Raw genomic sequence first — 23,343 nt, forward strand, 5'->3', positions numbered from 1 at the left:
ACAACACTCATAAAGTTCAAACTCGGTTCCTTAACAGGCAACCTGATAATAAGATGGTTCTCCCATCCAAGAACACATAAAAACTCCTCAAAATAAATCTCATAAATATAATCTCCAATATGAATCACAATATCCATTGGTTCTTAACAAGCAACCAAGAATATCTCAAAATAATACTGATCAAAGACTCCAAAATGGTTAAGTCAAACATGTCACAACATGACATCATTAAGAAATAAATCAACATCTCAGTCCCATCATGGCGACTGGAAAATAATCCAAGGATAACTGATCGATGACTCAAAAATGATTAGCTCAAGTGTCTCATACACATACATCTCAGCTTCACACATGAAGACTGATAAACAATAACAATCAGCAAATACAAACATTTCATAGAGCATACGATCACATAACCATGGTTGGGTTTATAAAGATCAAAATTAAGACATCATCATGACATCACAATCATAACCCCCGAGCCTCTGGTAGACGTCTTATAACTGGTCAACACTAGTCAACCCCAAAACCCAAAACAAGCAACATATAGAATACACAATGCAAACACATGTTTTGGTTTTGCTAAAATCACATAGCTGAATAATGTGTGGAGTTTCAGTTTTCCATTTGCAAGTATACTTCAAGTGTCTTAAGTTTCATCATTTGACCTACAGGTCAACCCATTTGTTCCCCGATAGCATTATCCTTACATTCTTAAGAATTACATTTTAAGAATAACTTAAAAATAAATATTTACTCATTAAATTGATCATCATTGATCGTTAATTAAATTGTTTTCTTTATTTAACTATGATCCATATTCTAATTGATTAACTCTTCTCTAATGTTACTACAACTTTTCGAGATAATCAAAAGATCATTATTCGTTAAATTGTAAGAGAACCAATTATCAATCTTCGAATAAGAAGAATATAACTTTATTAAAATGATCAATTAAATCAATCAATTAACATAGATACACTAACCATGACCTATTAACATTCTAATAGTTTTCAATTCAACATTACTAAGTCTCACCATTTAAACATCTAAAATCATTATTCAAGTCATAAGACCTATCAACTTTGATATAGATAATTTATAATCTCGTTAAAAGAATTATATCAACTAAATCTCCATCACATAACATAGTTATTAATTAAATCCAATTAACTCTAATTAATTGATTTAATTAATAATTTCACAACCAAACCATCAACCTAATGAATATTAGTTGACTAATAACTAAAAGTCAGCCATACACAAATATTCATATTCATAGTTCAATAATAATAATTTGCTAATATTTAATGACAAGCTATATTGGGAATCTTATTAATAAATCTATAATGACCACATTCGTTACTCTGCAACAATGTTCTCATTTATAGTTTAATAATAACAAGTTATAATAAATCTCCAATACCAAGTATTATTATCTCAAATAAGTTTCTCCTATGTACGTTGATTCAGTTAATTGATACTCTTCCAAATTATTAATCAATTCAATTTAATTAATATCTTTTACATTACTTCAATCATTAACTAATCTCTTCTAGATTAACTCTGATCGTATTAATTGATAACTATTTAAACCATTATTTATTAATAGTTTGTTAGACCCAACAAACATTAATAAATAATAAATTTATCAAACTATTATTTTCATAAATTCCATTAGTTAATATTTGACTAACTCTTAACACCATTAAGGTATTCAAATGTATTAACCAATAGCATAATAATTCAATCTTAATCCAATATCATTTAAAGTTTCTAAATTTAAATCAACATTATATAAATTATCATCTCACAATTATTTAATCAATATTAAAATCAACCATTAGACTCCATTTTCTAATTGTTCTAATAATATTTTGTCTATATAAATGTTGTTTGAAAAATATCCCTATCACAAACCAATAAGACTCATTGTAGATTTTAACATGAATAATCTCCAAATTCTTAACATTATCATTTTCATTAAACAACTCTAAAATTATTTAATATATATTAAATAGTATCCAATATACATTATAAAAAGTACACTATATAAACTATATTAAAATCTCTTTTCTTTTAATTTTTTCTCATTTAAAAATTCATTTACTTAGATTGACTAATAATTAATTACACTTCTTCTACTATTAACTAATCTTAATTAAATTTGATTTAATTAGATTAGATAATAAACCATATAAAACTAATGTATATTAATAAGATTCTAATAAGAGAATATTTCAATAATATATTTAATTCATTCCATGCTTGATATATTATTTTTGTGAAGTTTAAGCATAAAGAACTCTTGGTTATGAAAAATGGAAAAATATTTGTCTTTGAATAAAATAGTCCCAGTACGAGGGCCATATCTCCCTAATGAACCGTTGGATCAGGCTAAAATTGAAGTATGTTGGAGAGGGCCAAGTTGTGCCAATTCTGACCGGAGCGATCGAATAAATTCGTTCACGATAAAAAGTTATGAATGACTGAGTTCGGGTCTATCCAAGAGGCAGTGATGGGACAATTTGTGATGAATTAAAAATTTTCTCTTAAAAGGTAATTGTTCTCTAAATTTATCCAATAATTTCACTAATGGATTTGGCCATAAATCTTGAAATCATTTTCAAATCTATTTCAATTTGATTCTAATTCGAACCCAAACCCATTTAGATCTAATTTCTCTTTAATCGGATCTAGAGTTTTCTAATGTTTTCTTCTCAACCATACATATCTAGATTCCAATTTCAAATTATAGATTCAATCATAAAGAGTATTCAGACACATATAACAGACACGATGAAGACAGGAAGAGAAATAGTGCAAAGAGAATATGTGAATATCACGAGTGCACCTGGACACTGATGCTAATTTGTCATGCCTCAGAAGTCCATAGAGAATCCCTTCCTTTTTCAACATTCGCAATTCCTCCAAGATCCAAGCCAATTGAATCTTCCCAGTGACTAGATGTGCTAGAAGAAGCATAGAAGCATATAGAAGCATATGATCATAAAGAAGAATATGAGTATGTAAGCTTGAAGCTTGTAGCTTGTAGCTTCCATTAAGCTTGTTCAAACACACTAAGAGAGCCTCTATTTAAAAGCCTCTAAGATGCATCTAGAGTGTCTCTAGAAACAACTAGAAGATAAGCATGACAACGAAGCATGGGTCTTCTTCAACCTTCTAGATAAGTCTTAAGGTTGTAGACACCATGTGCTCAAATAAAATGCTAACTTCTAAGTATAGACAACTTAGTGCATTCTTAAAGTGCAAACCTTTGTGTTGTCTACATGACAACTCCCGAGAATTTGCAAACTCCTATGTGAGCAAATATTAAAATAATGCACATTAATTAATTTAATATTTACTTTTACTCTTTAGACTCACAAGCTAAAAATATAAAAATTCATCATAGCCAAAATACATACAAAATCAAACCAAGGGTTAATATCACGAATTACGTCATCTGACGTATTCGGAGGGTACTCAACTCAGATACTTGACTTAATTTTCAATTAGAACAAATGGCTCAAAGGGTTGGGATTTGGACTTGAGAATTATCTCCCCTCTCTTATCATTGAGATAATGTGATAGGGTACGCTCATCCTGGCAATTCAGAGAAGTTGATACCCAGTACCTACAACCTGCATAAAAATCACGCATGTACACGCACAATATATACTAAACTAAATAGGCAACGGCAAGAAGTGGTGCATCGTGTAGATCCTGACTAGCAGGTGACTACGACTCCCTTCCTTAACCACATCAGACATGTCATACAAAAGCAAACACGCACACCATACACATGCAAGTATGGGGTAAGTATCCATAAGAGAACACATATGATAAACCATCTATCTAAACATCATCAATAACTGCAAACACTGAAAATAATCATCATGCATACATGAAATGTAAAATCTAAGTGATCTCATCACATAATAAATTGAATCCATAGCACAATATCTAATAGTCTCAAAACAATGTTGCTAACCATCAACATGAAACTAGCTCCAAAAGAGTTCAGCAATGATAACAAAATGCGAGCCAGGGGCAGGCACTACAGAAAGTAGATAATATGTCTTATGTAAAATAAAAATGGAAGATAGAAATGTAATGATGATGTAAATATAAAGTGGCTTTATTATGAGGGATTTTTTGTGGCATGGTTATATGTTACATGATAAAGTGGGTTGCTTTGTGATTGTATATTAGAACTTCATAATGATGTAATGTTTATTTGTAATTGGACTAAGATTGAAGGGTTTCTTGCTAATTTCTTCCCTTCATGAGTCTTTGAACCAGAATATTTTTAATATAAATATGCATGTGGCATATGTCACTTTCACCAAAAAATAATAATAATATTAACATACATAAAATTATTTACTATGGATAATCACTATAATATTACATAGGGAAAATAATTAAGGAGAAAATCATACATTATTTTGATTAATTTGACTACATATGATCACCGCCAAAAGGTCCATAAGGAGGCAAAGATCACTTAGAGAGAAAACTCAGTCATAATGCAATTGAGGACTAACTCAAATAATTTTTGAGGTGAAACAAGTTAATGAATGAGACCACAACAAAAAAGAAAGGAGAGACTTTATGATTTTTTCAACAATTGGAAATATCAGGTTCGAGAAATATTTCATTTTACTTTGTCAAGCTCATAAGGACATTCATGCCAACTACAAAAATATTCAAGAGATCATTTCTTTACAAGATTTATTTAAAGAGGAGCAAGTTGAAAAAATGACTATCATAATCAAAATCAAAATATATATGATCAAAACCATATAACTTAGATAAATGATAGTCCATTTACTCAAAAGAAAACAAGTTTGAGAAAATAATAAATCATCATCAAAATAATCAATATCACCCTTTACAAGTTTTAAATTTGATAACCAATGATGCCTATGAAACAATATTTATAATAATTATCCATTTTAAAATTATATTCCAAACATTAAAAAAATGCTCTCACTTGTTAAAATATCAAAATATTCCAAGTATATGTATATTGTTATTATTAAACCAAAAGGCATTCTAAAAGTAGTAGATGGATTCAAAGAACCTTATGATCAAATATACAATGCAATTTATTTTGACATCCTTGCTCGCATCACTACAAATAAAAATTGGGCCATCTATAATTTTATAACATATATTTGATGTTCCAGTGATGTTCATGAGTGATAGTAAGGACTTTTTTTACTATACTAAGCGGCTATCATTAGCAAAGACTCCCTTGGAGGTAGTTAAATGGAAGAAGACTTCTAAACCTATAGGAAGACCAACAAAAATTTCCAAAATTAGGGAAGAAGTGGCAGCAGGAATCCAAACAACACTTGATTAAAAAATTTCATCAATCAAAAGAATGACAAGGAGAACAAGAGGTTCTCCTTGTCAGCCATGAAAATCATATCTTGGAATGTCAGAGGCATTAATGCCTCTGACAAGAGACTCAGGATCAAGCAACAACTTAATTCCTCTAAAGTAGATATCATTTTACTATAGGAGACCAAATTGTCACAAGAGGCTTATGGAAAAACAATGGGTAAGTGGAATGCTTGGAAATCTTTCCATATACAAGGTCAAGGTGCCTCAAGGGGATTGGGGGTGATTTGGAATCCCAAATTGATACAATCACAGCTCTTGGGGCAAGATGCTAATTGGCAACTATTGAGAATTTAGAGTTTTCAGATATCCTTTTATCTCATCAATGTATATGGCCCAACACAAACGCTTGATGAGAAGAGATTATTGGATATTTTAACACAAATTATCCAAAATCAACAAGATCTGAATTTCATCCTTGGTGGAGATTTTAATGCTATTCTTAATATAGCAAAAAAAAATGGTGGTATTAGCCCCCCAATTAGATCAATTCAAGATTTTTCAAACTTTGTCAATGATAATGCATTATGGAATGTTGCTTCAAAATCTGAAACTTTTACTTGGACCAACAAAAGAATGGGTTTTCTTCAAATTGTAGAGAGGCTTGACCAATTTTTAATATCTTTGTCATGGAAAACTCAGTGTGTCAACATTGAGTCAGAGATTCTAACTTTTGTAGACTTAGACCACTTCCCTGTAGCTCTTGTTATTACACTGACTCCTGCTTTAGATGGTCAAGGTCATCGACCTTCTTTCAAATTTGAATAGATGTGGTTTCATCATCCACATTTCTTACCCTCTCTTCGTCAATGGTGGGTCAGTGCACCAAGAATTGAGGGAACCAAAATGTTGTAGTTCTATAGAAAGCTCAAGCATGTGAAGTTTCAAATTAAGGTCTGAAATGAAAGAGAATTTAAGAACCTTTTTCATGAGAAAGATCGGATCAAAACTAAGTTACAAGAGATCAATGAGTGTATTATTCAGCATGGATTAGACAATGATTCTTTTATGCTGTAGAAAGAGTTAAAATATGAATGGGAAGAGCTTTGCAAGAGGGAGGAAGTGTATTGGAGGTAGAAGTCCTAGGAATTATGGCTCACAGAGGGGGATAAGAATATAAAGTTCTTTCATTTTTCTACCAAACAAAAGTAAGCAGCCAACACTATTTTTTCTATTCATGAAGTTGAATCAAGTAATCTCATTTTAGATCTGATTGGAATCCAATCTAAGGGTGTTAGATTTTTTAAGGAACTGTTGAACCCCTCATCACCTTCTATTCTAGATCAATCTTAGATGGATGAACTTCTAGAAAATATTCCACACTTGATCTCTATGCAAGATAATGAAAAGTTAATCGCTCCATTCACAATAGATGAACTAAAACATGTTGTTTTCTCTTTCCCTCCGGATAAGGCCCCAGGTCTTGATGGGTTCACAGCCTTGTTCTTCCAATAATGTTGGGATGTGCTTTCATGGGATTTACTATTAGCAGTAGAAGAAGCCAGGAAAGGTAAAGTTGTGCTGAGGAATTTTAATACAACCAATATTGCACTTATCCCTAAGGTCAAGGATCCTAAAACTTTAACTAATTTTTGCCCAATCTCCCTTTGTAATACAATCTACAAAATATTTACAAAGGCTATATACTTAAGATTGCAACATCTCATTCCCACTATCATATCATTAGAGCAAGGAGGTTTGTACCTGGGAGAGAAACAATAGAAGGTGTGCTAGTTGCACATGAGGTTCTACACTCTATCCATCATAGTTAATCGACACATTTTGTCATAAAGTTGGATATGTTGAAGGCATATGATAGAGTAAATTAGGACTTTTTACTTAGAGTTTTGGAAAAGTTTGCCTTCTCTAAAAAGTGGTGTAAATGGGTGAAGGCATGTATATCGAGGGCTTGGTTTTTGGTCATTATTAATGGGGTTTTAGTTGGCTTTTTTTCTTCCTCACAAGGGATTGGACAAGGGGACCCTCTCTCCCCGATCTTTTTTATTATCATGGTTAAGGCTCTTAGTAGAACAATAAAGGTTCAACAAGAGAGGGCATTGTGGCTTGGAGCTCAAATTTAGGGGACTAGTATTTCTGTGACACACTCTTTATTTGCTGATGACACCTTGTTGTTTGGAAATGCCACCATTCAAGAAGCAAGAAAAGTCAAGAGAATGTTAGATATGTACACATTAGCATCTGGTCAAAAGGTAAATGTTCATAAATCAAAAATATATTTTCTTCACATGAAGGTATCTCTTGCTAGTAGAATTGTAGATATTTTGGGTTTTTCGGTGGACCAAATACCATCAACATATTTGGGCATCTCTTTCTTTGTAGGGGTGAAAAAATCTGACTATTGGTCAGCTATTATTGAAAGAATTAAGGGCAAAATCTTAGCATGGAAAGCTAGGTGGTTGTCACTATTTGGTAGAATTTTATTGATCAAAATAGTTTTATCAGCTATTACCAATTATTACTTGGCCATTCTTAAAGCACCGACTATGGTAATACATCAAATTGAGAAAATCATAAGAGAATTTCTTTGGAAAGGTAATCTCTCAGAGGAGAAAAAGATACCTCTTGTATCCTTACAAGAAATGGCAAGATCCAAGGCCATTGAGGAAGTAGTGATCCATGATTTGAGTAAAAACAATAAAGCATTTGGGGGTAAATTAGTGTGACAAATGTATACAAAGCTGAATAGTAAGCGATGTCAAATAATGCAGCAAAAATATTTGGATAATGGTGATCCCACACATGTTTTTACAGCCCTTAACCCTCCCAAAGGCTCCACAATATGGAATTTTATGATGTCATCTCATGATTTAGTCTCAAACTTCATTACTTGGGAAGTCCACAATGGATCTCAAGTTTTGTTTTGGGTAGACTCATGGAATGGAAAATCGCCATTGGCCCTCACACCAATGTTCAAGAACATAATGGATATTTCTACAAACACTTGGGGAAACAAGCTAATTAATTATGTTGAAGCAATTGAAATTATTACAAGTAGAGTTATATGAAAAACCCTTCTAAGCTTCCCATAGATGTAACACGAAGGCAGTGTTTGCAGTGAATTTTTTCAGATCAAGAAGTATTCTTATCTAATAGAGAGGATTCACTGTTATGGCCATCAATGAGAAGTGGCAAGTACACTATTAAGGATGGTTACTTAGTTCTTATGAGTAGAGTCTACAAGAAACTAGTTTGCATAGCTTTCTCCCTCTACTGGAACAACACAATATTACCAAAGGCAGGTTGTTTTGCTTGGTTAGCTTTAAGAAATTGGATTCTTACAAGTGATAGATTGACTATGCTTCAAATTGTACAACCTTTTAAATGTGTGATTTTCCATTATTTGAGACAGTTGATCATCTACTCTTGAGGTGTCTTTTGCCCTAGACTGTTGGCAGTTTGTTTTCTCCAAACTCAATTACCCTATGTCTCTTCCCAATAATATATGAGATTTTTTTTAGTCATGGCTGCTTCTATTTTTTGAATCTTTATTTCATTGTCTTTGGAAATGTATCCCTGCAACTGTGATTTGGGCAATTTGGTGGGAGAGAAATAAATGTATTTTTAGATAAGAAAATCCATCTCTCACTCATGTGTTAGAGTTTCTTGAGGTCAATCTTGTGGAGTCAGTGAATACGAATCTAGTTAATAGCAGATGTAATCATTACTTCTCAGTCTGGGGTGGTAAAATGATGAGAGTTTAGAAAGGCATTGTTGTCCTAATGAGAACAATTCCTCAACCTAAGAGCAGAGAATAGGTAGACAGAACTCTAGTTAAATGGGCCCCTCCTACTCGTGGATTCTAAAAATTGAAATTTGATGGATCCTCGCGTGGGAATCCAAGTAAATCTAGGATTGGAGTATGCATTAGGGATCACGAAGGACAATTGATAGCCATAAAGGCTAACCCTACTCGTCTTGAAACTAATAATGCAGCAGAAGCCCAAGCATTATTGGCTGGATTAGTCCTGGCTAAGAAGGGCAAGTATACAAATGTGCATATTGAGGGTGATTCAATGATAATAATCAATGGTTGCCTCAATAAGACCGTACTAAATTGGTGGATATCATACATTATGGACCATATCTGGCATCTCATGGACTCATTTGTTAATTGTACAATCTATCATACCTTGCGGGAAGGGAATAAACTTGTTGATCTACTTGCAAACCTAGGGTGTGATGGAGAACATGTTTGCTCTTTCAATCTGACTAAGTTGTGTCATCAATATCTAATGGTCATGGAGCTAGTGTCTCTAGAGAAATAAGGGCATGTGCACATATAATTCAATTCTTGCTTGCATGAGCATGGATAGTAGTGATCCATCCCATTCTATAATCTCTGGACTTTAGGCTTTGCTCAGTTAATGTCAGTCATACATTCATAAATATTTATGTGACTAATATTTCAAATTTGTATTTGTATTTGAGCAAGGATTTAGGGTTTTCTTACTAGTTCTTTCCTAAGGAGCTCTTGAACTAGATTTATATTAATAAATTTATATGTGGTCTCATCCACTTTACTTCTTTTTTTTAAAACATATATTTCAGTTGATAAACGAGTGTAGCTTGAAGCTTGCAGATCTAATTTCATGCAAGAGTGTTCTCAAGGTGACAATTGACAATTGAAAAACATTTATTTTATAATTTGTTGAATCCTTAATTACTCAAATGGAACTAAGTCATATTGTTGTGAATCTGATTAAAACTCTAAGCCTTTAATTTTTGTGATGAATGAGTCTTTAGGAGATATTTCACAAAGGGCTACCTCAAGTATAGTCTTATCAACTTAGCCTATAAAATATATGCTTTAGGTTGCAATATAGTGTAGATTATGTACACAAATCGATATTTTATGATTCTTGTGAGTCACTACATACTTTAGATCCATGTAATATGTACTTCTATTAAATGGTTTTTTATGTTCAAATGATTCCTTAGTCCTCAAAGAAAAAGGACTAATCTTTTGTTTCCTATTGGGATTTATAATTTTTTTAATTTGGAGAAGATTTTATGTTAATTTAATTATTTTTGTATATTATAAATTTGATAAAAGTAGTCATTTATTGATTTAATTTTTTCTATTAAATTTTTCTATAATCATAGATAAATCCTTATAAGAGAAATTAGCGATCTAAAGAATCTTTATTCAAAATATTTATTACTTAGTTGCTAAAAGAGTACTTTTTAAAAAATTAACTATTTCTTTTAAATATATCTTTAAAGTGGGAGAAATAAAAAATTAGATTATTTCAAATGGTTGAATACAATGAATATGTATTTGTTTTCGTTGTACAAATGCATTTATTTGTATACTTTTTGTGTTTAGAATTCAGTATATAATTGAATCAAATTAATGTACATTTGGACTCCTTGATATCAAAATGATGGTGTACAACCTTAAAACTTCACACATATCTAGTGGAAGCAAAGAAGTGTGTCTTACATTATAGGTTAAGTTTTTGTGACTTACAACTAATGGCAATCTACTTCTTTAGATTTCATCCATCCATATAGATAATGTACTCAACAATTAATAGAAAATAAAAAGAATTATAATACAAAACCTATATAACACACCAATACACATTCAACAAATAAAATGAGTCTTTTTCTACATAAACTAAAAAATGCATTTACATTTGTGGATTTTTTTCCCCCATTTTCATTCTTTAATTGGTCTTTTAACTTGATATTGTGGCCTAGAATGCATCTTTTATGTCTTAGCCCCACACACAATGTTTTCACTCTTCTTCCATGACTTAATCATGCATGCCCTACTATAAGCTAGAGTTGTCGTTGCACCAAAAGATCGACCTATTAATGCCTGATACAACCACTAGACTTATAGAACATAGGAGGTGGTTAAGCTATGTCACGAATCTCGATGGGAAATGTTGGCGGTTAGTTCAACAATCCCCCCTCAGCATTACCTGAGGAGATTTGAACCTATGGCCAAGCTCTGATACCACTTGTTACAAGCTAGAGATGTTGTTGCACCAAAAGATCAACCTATTAATGCCTAATACAACCACCAGACTTATAAAACATAGGAGGTGGTTAAGCCATGTCATGAATCCCGAAGGGGAACGTTGGTGATTAGTCCAACATGTCTATGATTCACTCAATTCTTACTTCATACAAAAAAAACTTATAATATTACTATAAATAAATATTTTATTCAATGTAATTCTATTAAAAATGATTATATAAAATGCACTTCATAAAAAAAAAATTTACTTTCAAAATATCTCATATAGAAAAATAGAAAATTGAAGTATTTGTGCAACCTTTAACTTAAAATCCAATAGATTGACATAAATGCTAAAAAATATAACTATGTAAACTATGTGTTTGACATGTTTGGGGAAAATCTTCAACATTACTAAGGATGCTATTATATATAGCGGATGAACATGATAAATCTTGGAAAGTGTATCAATCAGTGCCTCAAGCAAAATTGTGTCTATACATCATAGACATCTTATTACATGATCCTCATACTATGCCAATAACATATAAGTGGTTTCTATATATAGAAGACATATTATTACTTTCTTCTCAAAACATACCAAAGATGTATTAGCCTTGGCTTTGACTCTCCCATCACTTCTAACTGTAACTATTTGGCTCCTACACCTTAAGAAGTGGTTTTATTGTTTACATGTTCATAAGCCATTTGATTTATATTATGTATGGTTACATTTAAATAAATTCTACAATTGATCATCTTCAAATTTATGCAGAGTTTGAGATCATTATAGAATAGTTGAATATAACATTATTCTCTTTTGAAATAAAATTCTTATGATTTCTATGTAAGTTTGAATTATGTTTCTCATTATCTATTTGAATTATATGTTAAAGAACTCTTTTATTAGAGTCATCTCTTCCTCAGCCCAAAATGCCCACCAAAAAAGAAGATGAGCAAACTCAATTAAACATCCTAATGGATGAAGCAAAAAATGAAGAGGAGAGCTAAGAAGAAGTTAAGGCTCAATTGAATAGATTGTAGATGATAATGGTGCAAATGCTTCTAGATGGAAACTATTTTTTCAGAGCCCTAGCAGGTCAACTTGAAGGTGACCAAGATCAACACTCAAAGTATTGTGGTCTGGTAGTGGAGTACATTATGGAGCATAGTTTAGACTTTGAGTCTTTTTATTTTCAAAAAGATGAAATAAATTTTGAAGATTACTATGAAAAAATGGTAGAAGATGAAACTTGGGCAAACCATTGTGAGATTTATGCACACTCCATGGTGACTTAGACAAACATTCATGTGCACCACTTGAAGGGACAAGTACCCCAGATCTACAATTTTGATAGCTTAGATACTCCAACACACCATGTCTCATATCATGATGGAGATCACTACAATAGTTTACCAAGTATTTCATTAAGAATAATGCCAATATTCTTGTTGCATCCATTCTATTGGAGGATGATAATAAAATCACAATCCATTATGACCAAGAGCCTATAAAGTTCACAATGGATGAAAAAGGGTGTAAAGATACTAACTAGCTTGTGAAGAAGATAAATTCTCGAAAAGACAAGATGAACCTTGGTGAAGGAGTAGTCTAACAAGGTGTATTCTATGGGTGTGAAGGAAGAGAAAATAATAAAGACAAAAATTATATTACCAATATTTTACTGTGTACACAAAATGTTATGAGTAAACATTCCACATCAGCACTATAGTGACATTATTTGATGTATAGAAAACTATCGGCATAACCCTTGCACCCTTCAAAGGTACAAATGCTAGTGTACAAAAAAAACAAGTAGCATTCAAATGATTGATCTTACAAAATGAAGTAGATTTTTACGTACTTCTAATTACAAAGAAAAATGAAGAATACCAGAAAATAAATAATGACATTCAATATGCATTTAAGTTATTTACAAGAAATTTGAACCTATATTTTAAACTAGCCTCATGACATTATGCTCATATATTTTAACTGTACATAATGCAGTTACAAATTTATCAAATGATTTTCCTTATTTCAGACTTAAAGATTGTTGTGTGTGATTTGGAGAAAAACTGTGTTGGTTGTCGAGGGAAAAAAATTATATCTATGAGTAAATTTGTTTCTGTGTTGAGTACCTTACATATGAGTAAATAATAATTGTCAATAATGCAAGCAGGAGTTCACAAACACATAAGAACAAGTGTCACGTAGTGACTTGTATTTGTCATAAGTATCATTAGTTGTATTAGAGCATACATAAAACTTAGCAATTATAAGAAAACTAATTTATTTGATAGTAATAAAAGTAATTAATATAATTTTATTAATATTTTTCATATGAGTTTTGGGCTCTTTGTAATCACAATATTCTCGATTTGGGAATCACAAGGACAAGATTCATTAGTGTTGTTAGATACTCTCTCTTGATGCAGTCTTTCTTCTTCTGCATCCTTTTTTTTAGGCAATGATCGGAGTTCTTCTTTTCTGGTTCTTTTCTCCAGGAGCTATTTTTGAACCAGCTATTATTGATATAAATATTATGTTTCACCAAAAAAAAATATTATTTTAGATGAAACTTTCACATAGAAAACTATATTATTCAATTTTAGAAAGAGTTAAAAAAATTATCATTCTATTTAAGTAAGATTACAAAAATTATCATTTTATTTTTAAAAATTATTTCATATTTAAAAATTTTTAAAATAAAATATTTTTTATATAAAAATATTTATCAAATATAAATTTTTTTATAGGTAATGGGCCAAAGCCTTGATTTTAGAGGCTCGCAACTTACCATTGTGTTATAGGTTCTTGCCTAATATAAATGTAATGTTAGTATCTTAGCATATTAATATTTTATTTAAATTCAAAAGTTATTAAAATATCTTTTTATCTAATTCATATTTTCATATATACATGCTTCCTAAACTATCGCCTCACAATATGGTATGTTTCCTCAAAATTTGTTCCTGCAAGACCAATCAAATTGAAGCATATATATAACTAATTAGATCTAATTGGTTGAAATCAAAAAGATTAACCATTATTGAAGTGATTGCAATAGTATTAGCCACAATAAATTTAAGTATAGATAACAAATAGAATAGTTTGAAACTTAGAAATTTAGTTAATAAATAAATAAAAATTGATTCAATTTATTTATCAATTTTACAAATAAAAAAATCCTCAAAATAAGATAAAAGATTTGTTCGTTTTTATCAATGCTTGATTGTCCTCTTTACAAAGCATTAGAAGTCAATTAAATAATTAAATCTTAAATTGTGAAAGTATATCAAATCAAATCACAACTTGGAATTGTTAAAAATGACTTTAATGGAGCCTAGTTAAAAATTAATAGTCATTTCAAGTTAAAGAAGGGAAATTAAGAGAAAGAAAATGATTGTGAAGAGATACACAAGGAAAATGAAGAGCCACAGGGTTGTGTTATAAAAGAATATTGGGAAACTCATTTGGATATGCTTGATTTAATTTTTTGTTCTTTCTCTTGGAGAATTCTCAAAGCTTTGGCTTTGAGTAGGTTTGAGAATGAAAAATCTCAAGTTTAGAGATAGTAGATTTATCATCCATATTTGTTGTTAAATATTTGATAAAAATTTAGTATACATATCTCTAGTGGAATATTACACAACTATTGTAGGTTTTAGAACTAGAGTCACCTTTTGTTAAAAAAATTCTATCTGATATTTTTTTTTCTTTTATTAATTTGATAATTTAGATACTTAGCATTTTAATTTTATATATTAGATTATTATTATTATTAGTAAAAGGCCGAAGCCCTATAAATTATATTACTTATTGAAAAGATTACAATGTCTCCATTTAAACGGCCATTGGTAGGAAAGAACAAAGAAGAAAACCTTCGAACTTGCATGGGACCAAAGTCCTATATTATTACAAAAAATAAATGGGGCATACCCTAGTGTGGAAATTTAATTGATATTTAAAATAAATCATTTTTTAAATTTATGACCAAATACCGATGCCCCTATTATACTTTGGGTTCTTAGAAAGACATCCCTTTCTTTACATTTATTTGATTATTGTGAGTCCATCCTCTTATCAAGGCCTCTTGAAGTCTTGGGGAATTTTTCTCTAGAATCCTTTCTTTGCATTGCTTGACACACTTTATGTAAGTTTCTCTTGATAGCTTTCATCACTTTTTGCACCTTACTCAGGCTAATAATTTACTTGAAAGGTTAGTTCAAATCCAAAAAAAATTGCTAATAGACTTATTTACTTTTAATGTTTTCATTCTTGTTAGTATATCTTTCAGTAAGAAAATTCCTTATTTACTTTTTATTTTTTCATTTCTTTAAGTATTTCTTCTAGTTTCAATTTATATATATTGGTTTCTTTAGGAAAAAGTTTGGTTTCAGTTATGATTATTTAATTTCTTACGAGGGATACAGATAACCTCTGAGATTGTTTTATGTGTATTTAATAATTAGATTATAATTTTAGTTCATGCCAATGTTCCTTAGTCTCCATTATTGAATGTGTGATTTCTACCTTCATTGGTTATTAACCAAATATCGACGTGAGTAAGTTCAGAATGGAAGATTTGTAGATCTTGATTAGCAAACAACAGCTAGGAGTATCTTTACTTGAATGCATCAGATTATTCAATGGGGTCTAATATTATGATCTCATATCTAAATCAATTTAGAGCATTATTGAAAGCAAGCCCTTTACATGTAGATATGTCATACTTAAGATTTAGGACTTATTGTGACAAAAATTGAGTTTTTTGTTTATGCAAATTTATGATAAATCTTTGATTATTCACTAAAATCTTCAAACATCATTCTATAACCAAATAAGAACCAATGAACCTTATAAATAGACTTTTATTAATAATAGCTTGTATTTACAAACATTATCGATCTTAGATTATATAGGAATATGATGCCAATCCCCAAGATTCCTAGATACAATAGAGGAACTATAGTAAGCTTATAGAGTTGGCCAAAAGAGAGATATTTTATGTCCATTTGCAAACAAAATTAAGGGTCCTTAGGGCAATCCCTTGAAATAGCCAATTTTTAAAATGGCTATGCATTAACTAACAAAGGTAAAACCAAAAATGCTCTAAACACTATATGCTTTCCAATTTACATTCTGAAGATATAGTAGATTACAATATTACAAAAGGAGTATTGGAAATGTAGAGTAGGTTGGGTGATTGAGAGGGGGGGGGGGGGGGGGGGGGGGGGGGTGAATCAAGAATCGATAAAATGTTTACTTAAATTCACCATATAATCCTTTATAAACTAATCTGATCTAATTGCATGCATGAAAAACTGAAAGCAATAAAACATTCATAACACTTGACACAATATTTGGTAACCCATAAACCTTTGAAATAGAAAGTAAAACTGGGGTGGGGATGATACCCACAAGCTTTAATACTATAATATAAAATTGGCTTGTTAAGGCTTATAATTGATCGCTTATGGTGATCTTCCCTATTAGGAGCAATAAGGACTGTGAGGTCCACCTTGTAAAATGATTTATACAATACAATGAAGTATGTACTCGGTTAGGAGATTCTGCATAAGACTGTTAAGTCCACATTGTTAGAGGATTTGAGTGATGCACCTGTTAGGATGAACAGTAGTTGACCTCTGCTCTACAACTCGATTTGTTGAATGAGATTCCTTTGATGTAAAATGATCACCTTAATGTGATGGATGAGACTCTAATTTTCCTCTTATACTGCTTGTAGCCTTTATTGAATATTCCTCTTCATACTCTCTCTCTCTCTCTCTCTCTCTCTCTCTCTCTCTCTCTCTCTCTCTCTCTCTCTCTCTCTCTCTCTCTCTCACACACACACACACACACTTCTTTTTCATACACTCATTTGGATTAGACAAGATATCTCACATTTATATCAATCCAAATAATTACCTTATGAAGTTGGCTACAATACCACATTAAATAATCTTTACCAAGTCGACTCAGTGCTGACACTCAGGTTTAGAAGACCACTTGAGTGATGTATTGAGACTCGGCAACATAGTGAACTCGGAAATCTCTAGCACTTGGTTGACACTAGTGTTCAATCCACATTGATCACTCAGGAGTTGGCATGGAACTTGGTTAACACTGATGACTCGGTAAGCATTGTCCAAAATGAAGAGTTGGGTTAACACTACAAAACCTTAGTTACTATTGTAGCTTGATCAACACTACTTTCATCTCTACTCAGTTTACATCCCGTGATTGGCTCAGTTTACATTGTCTACAAGGTTTAATCTGTAGTGCTTGGCAATAATGTAACCAACCAAATGGCTAAGTGTTTTGGCACTATTTGACAACTAGTCTAGCCACAGGGTCAACAAGAAGTTAATATTTAATTTTTAAAAATAGAATCAAAGAATACATGATCAATCATGTCAATTATTAAATTTTGATTCTTTACTTTAAATTTTAATATTATTTAAAACAAGTGTCACATAGACTACTCACCTTTATAATTAATTATAGCTCTAATTTATGTAATTAATTGTTTTTTTTATTGATAAATGACAAGAGCCTTATCAATTTTATTAAATTAAAAATAAAATAACAAATTCTTTGTTCAAACGGGCACCGGTAGGAAAGAATGGAGAAGAGAACCTCTAGTCTTTCCCCGGACTATTGTCCTATATATTACAATTCTAAAAGGGGCATACCCCAATAATAGTTTAATACATCTGACTTTCATGTCTTCCTGGAGTATTCATCTTCTCCTTTACTTTAGTACACCAATTTGATTTCCCCTTTAGGTTTCTTCTTTATGTCTTTTCTTATAATAATGTTTGATTATAGTGCTAATATTGTTCCATTCTATCTGTTGTTCTTAATTTAGATCTCCTCTCTCTATTCATGCATCTTAATCCACTTCCAGCTCAAATACCAAATTAGTCTTTTCAAAAAAATAAACACGTTCATAAATGTTAGTCTTCTTCAACCTTTGTTATATGTTTTTCAACTTCATGTTTTAGCATACCTCAATATCATTGTTAATTCCTTTCATCCCAAGTTTAAAATAGTCCGTTACCTCACCTAACTAAGTATACATTGTTCTATTTTTTCTCTAATTTTAAATTCAAATATCATTTTCCTAGAGATATTATAGATTAACTTATAAATTCTAAATACAAAACTACTTATTATGTTTTGCCTCAAGATAATTTTTCTATTTAATATTTACCAAGTACTTAAAAAATGTGGAGTTTTAATCTCCCAAAATTTACACCATCTGTATTATATTAGAAAATAACAAAATTATAAGATATTCATAGTAAAGCAAACACTTCCATAGCGATTAATATATTTCTTAAGATCTTACAGAACTCTTAGCATTGTATTGCAATTTAAATCACCTATCATGCATGATCTAGGGAGAAGTTGAGACCTTATCCTCAATATCTTCATCTTGTTTAGAAATAGGTAGTTCAAGCATACTTGGATCTAATATAGATTTACCATCCCATGCCTCTATTTCTTCTTCTACCATATAGAGTTCCATCCAATTATTACAAGAAGTTGGTCGAATATGAAAAAAATGAAGAATAAGAAAGCTAGATTTCTTCTAACAACTAGGAACTAGCTAAACAATCTATCAGAATTGAGAGATGAAATAAGAGGATATAAAGGGATGAGTTGTCTCTGATCAATAGGAATATCCTAATGACATAGTGTACATATATAAATGCCATTTCTAATGTAATATATCACCTTCTCAATGTTTCAAATATATTCATGTTTGAAAATGTATTTACATAAGGTCAAAATACTTTCTTTATCTTTCTCTAGAAGGCATGTCATAGCCAGAAACATAGCAGGGATATCACTGAGAACTTGTACCAATCTGTGATGTTGACAAATTATTTGCCTAATATTATGTATACAACTCTTCTAATCAAGAAATGTGAGTTATGCAATACTGCCATGAGAAAATTATCCAATATGGGTTCATCGAAGGCAACTTGAGCAGAAGGTCCCTTAAGCTTAATGATCAAATTCATTATGGGAGCCTTGACAAGGAAGGGAAAGAGTGCAAAAATAAGTAAGCACCTCTCAAAGGGTTGGGAAGATTAAAGGAAAAATTCACCAAGAAATATGTAATACCAAAGGCTAATAAGGAGGTCAATCACCTACATCAAGAAGAAAAAAATAAAATGAAAGATTGGGAACCAATGAGATAGGTATATAGAAAAAATGCTTCCAACCAAGATCTACTTAACCCTTATAAACCTCCTTTCAGCCTGCAAATAAAGAATACTATCTGATGATGGAATTAAGATGATAGAGTATCATACATCCATCTTTACTCATATTGTCTTCAATTGAGAAGCAAATAGCATAATCAAAGAAGGGAAAAATCAAGAAAAATAAGTGAATGTAGAAAACAACATATATTCTATTAGATATCCTTAAGATGATTTAAATAAAGATGGGTTGTCTCATAACAAAAGAGCCTTATTACTACAAAAAAGGAAATGAAGTAGGGGGACAACCAAATACAACCATACATCGATCAAACCCCATTTAAAGGGTACCAACAACATAAAGTAGATCTATAAAATATACTACACATATTAATAAGTTGGTCAAAATAAATGTTGGGTGGTTGTTCTGCACGAGGCCAATGGCAGGAATCCTTCGCGCAATTCCTCTCTTGAAAAGCTAATCTTTTGGGATCAACTACAAGGTTTTGTATTTGTCTTGCAACATACCAAAATTCGCTCAGTTGAAGATAAAAGTGATTGTTCACAAGGAGGCTTTCGCTGATTTTTTTTTGATCTTGGAATGAAGTAAAATCAGTTCGCTATCTCAAAATAACACACAAAAGAACAATGTTTTTGTATTTTCTGTTTTTCAATGAATGCAATCTAGCAATGCAACTAAAATGAGTTCCTATTCTAACAATGGGTTAGCAAAGCAAATAACATGAAATTCAAAGCAAATAACATGAAATTGAAATCCTAATAGACATAAGCTACAGAAAACAACACACTGCGAATTAAGCTTTCGAATAAATTGGTAGGAAACCAATGAAAACAAGAGCAGCAATTCCTAGAATCCACTGATGCAATCATCAGTGAGAAACTTTAATAATCGTATGATATTTCACCTTTCATCAAATCGCAAGGCCACAAAAAGTGCACTCATGCAAGATGAAAAGTTATGCAGGCACAATTTGGTGATTTCTTCTCAAGCTAGATACGTCAACAGAATTCATAAATCTATAGCAAACACAGAAACTAAAAGATCGCACAACCAGAAACAATGCAATAAACCTTTGGCTCAATCACAATATGCAAGCCACGAAAAGTGCACTCATGCAAGACAAAAAATTATGCAGGCACAATTTGGTGATTTCTTCTCAAGCTAGATACGTCAACGGAATTCATAAATCTATAGCAAACACCAGAACTAAAAGATCGCACAACCAGAAACAATGCAATAAACCTTTGGCTCAATCACAATTCCATGAATAAAATTCATAAAATGATGACACATTCAAGCAAGAATCACTACACTCCAAATGCGAGCACCAAAAGCATAATTTTATTGCATAATAATGGCGGCCTTTGTTACATATTACAATGGGGTATTTATAAGAAATCATCTCCTCAATTTGTGTTGAGAGTGAGAGATATCTTCATGCAATAAAATGCTTTTAAAATATTAAAACAAACTAAATATATACAATCTAATAGTTAATTTGGTGCTTAGAGGGACTCCATCCATATTTTACTCATTAATTGGATGCATGAGCCCTTTACATGTCAAAAAAAAAAAGAAAATATGAGAGAAGAAATAGGAGGAAGCCTTTAGTCAAAGTAGGAGCATCTAGAGGTGCCAAAAAAACAAGTTGGTCCTTTATTAGGCATGTGTTGAAGTTAAACTGCCGTCAGAATGCATTTTTGATGCATGAAAAGTGTTGTTTTTGGAATAAGCAGTTAACTGTCAGTGCACCTCTGAATTGTGGAGTTGTGGACCTCGAAAAGGTCAAAATCTCAAAATTTTACTGAGTGTCAAAATTGAAATACTGGCATCTGAGTTTTGTTCTTCTTCATCCCAAAGCTACGTTTGGATATTTGCCCTTGAATTTCTCTATCATCTCAATAATCTTAGCCGCATCTGATAGATCTAAAGCCTCATATTTATCTTTTACCTTCTATCTATAATTGTCTACCTCAATTCGGGTGTCAGCAAAATCCTTGATTTTGGTATCCAATTCTAACAATGCTTCTTCAGTCCCAAAGGCTTGTTGGATGTCCTCATCATTAGAAAACTCCACAAAAATCTTCTTGAAATTCTCCACTACTGTCTCTATAGGTAACAACTTTTCTTGTTCCTCATCTTCAAAAATATCCAAGCATGCATCACTGTAGTGTCTCTCTGCTTCCAAAATTCACTCTCAGGCTTGGTCCTTGAGCCGATGAATCTCCTCATGTAATGTTCCCATTACCTTATTGCTATCTGCTATCTTTTCTATCCAGTCATCAATCATGTCTAATTCTTCTCTGGTAGATACATCAATCAAAACCTAGTATCTTTGGCCCTTTATGGCTTGTAGAGTTTGTAAATCCTTACTCTAGGCCCGTACTTCATCCATAATACTAAAGTCCTACTTCAAAATTGTTATGATTTTATTCACATTCTCCTGCGTAGCATGCAATAACTTCAAATTCCCTATGATGATCGTAACACCTTTCTCCTCAAAAATTTCCCGCAACTGCTGACAAGACTTCAAAAATGGATCAAGTTGTACACCTCCCCCTTCTCTAAGTACAGTTTTCAAGGTCTGCTCGGGGTGTTCAGGATCTAGGGGACCAAATACTTTGGCTAGATATCCCTTTAGGATATCAACCTACCTTCGAAGTGCTTGGAGTTTGGTCTCATCCTGTTCCATATGATTAAGGACCTCTTTGACTCCCAAAGTCATCATTAATCAGGCTGAATCTTGTGTAGGTCTTCCCAACATGACATCCTTCAATTCATAATCCTCAAGACCAAGACCCTCTGCATCTGTGCCTTCAAGAGAGAGAGCTACTTGTGCAAACAATTCTTGGTTCTGTGTGCTAGTGACAAATGCCAATGGTGTTGCCTCACGTAATGGAGACTTGAGTTTATTCAAAATCTTTGCAATGTCACAAATGTCTTCTTCTGAAGCACAAATTTGAGGCTTAGTACTCCTCATTATTTCCTTTTGGATCCATCTAGGGATGCGTCTTACTGAGGACCTAGCTCTTGATGACGAAGGAGTATGTTTTGCAACTTCCTTCCCTTTGTCACTCCTGCTAAGAGTTATATCTAATTAGGAGGGCTCTTCTTCAGTAGCCTCAATCTTAATAGACCCAGTAGCCTGAACCTCAGTGTCTTGGGAAGGCGATTGAGAATATTGCACTATTTGTCCCTCCTTTGACACTTCATCGGTCGTCATTTATTTTGGTTCCTCTTCTTGTGATGGTTCCTTCTAAACCTACTCTTCTTTCAAACTCAGAGGTAGAGGAGTCACCGAGCCCTGTTCTACTACTATAACTCATGGTGGAAATGGAGGAGTAAGATCAGGACCCTGTGTATCTACTGGCATTTGCGTCCAGTCTTCTTGTTGAGGTTCACCTGTAGGGGTGTCCTTGATCTTATCCCCAATCAACTCTGTACGTACAGGCATGAAATCAAAATCTGACATTGAGAAAACATCATTTCCCTCTTCACTTTGCTCATCCACCCACTATTGTACTTCATCTTCCAAAGAAGAGAGTTCTAAGGGTTCTACTTGAGTGGATGGCGGGGTACCTGTGGCGCTCTTTCTCCTTTGCAACTCTATGGCTCTAGCTAGCTGAGTTCTTCCCTATAGGGGCACTTTTTCCTCTTCCTCTTATGATTCTTCTTCTTCCTCCTCTACATCTCCCTT

Source organism: Cupressus sempervirens, chromosome 11 (genome assembly GCF_028749045.1).
Source record: "Cupressus sempervirens isolate cs-2001-9-10 chromosome 11, ASM2874904v1, whole genome shotgun sequence".
NCBI lineage: Eukaryota > Viridiplantae > Streptophyta > Pinopsida > Cupressales > Cupressaceae > Cupressus > Cupressus sempervirens.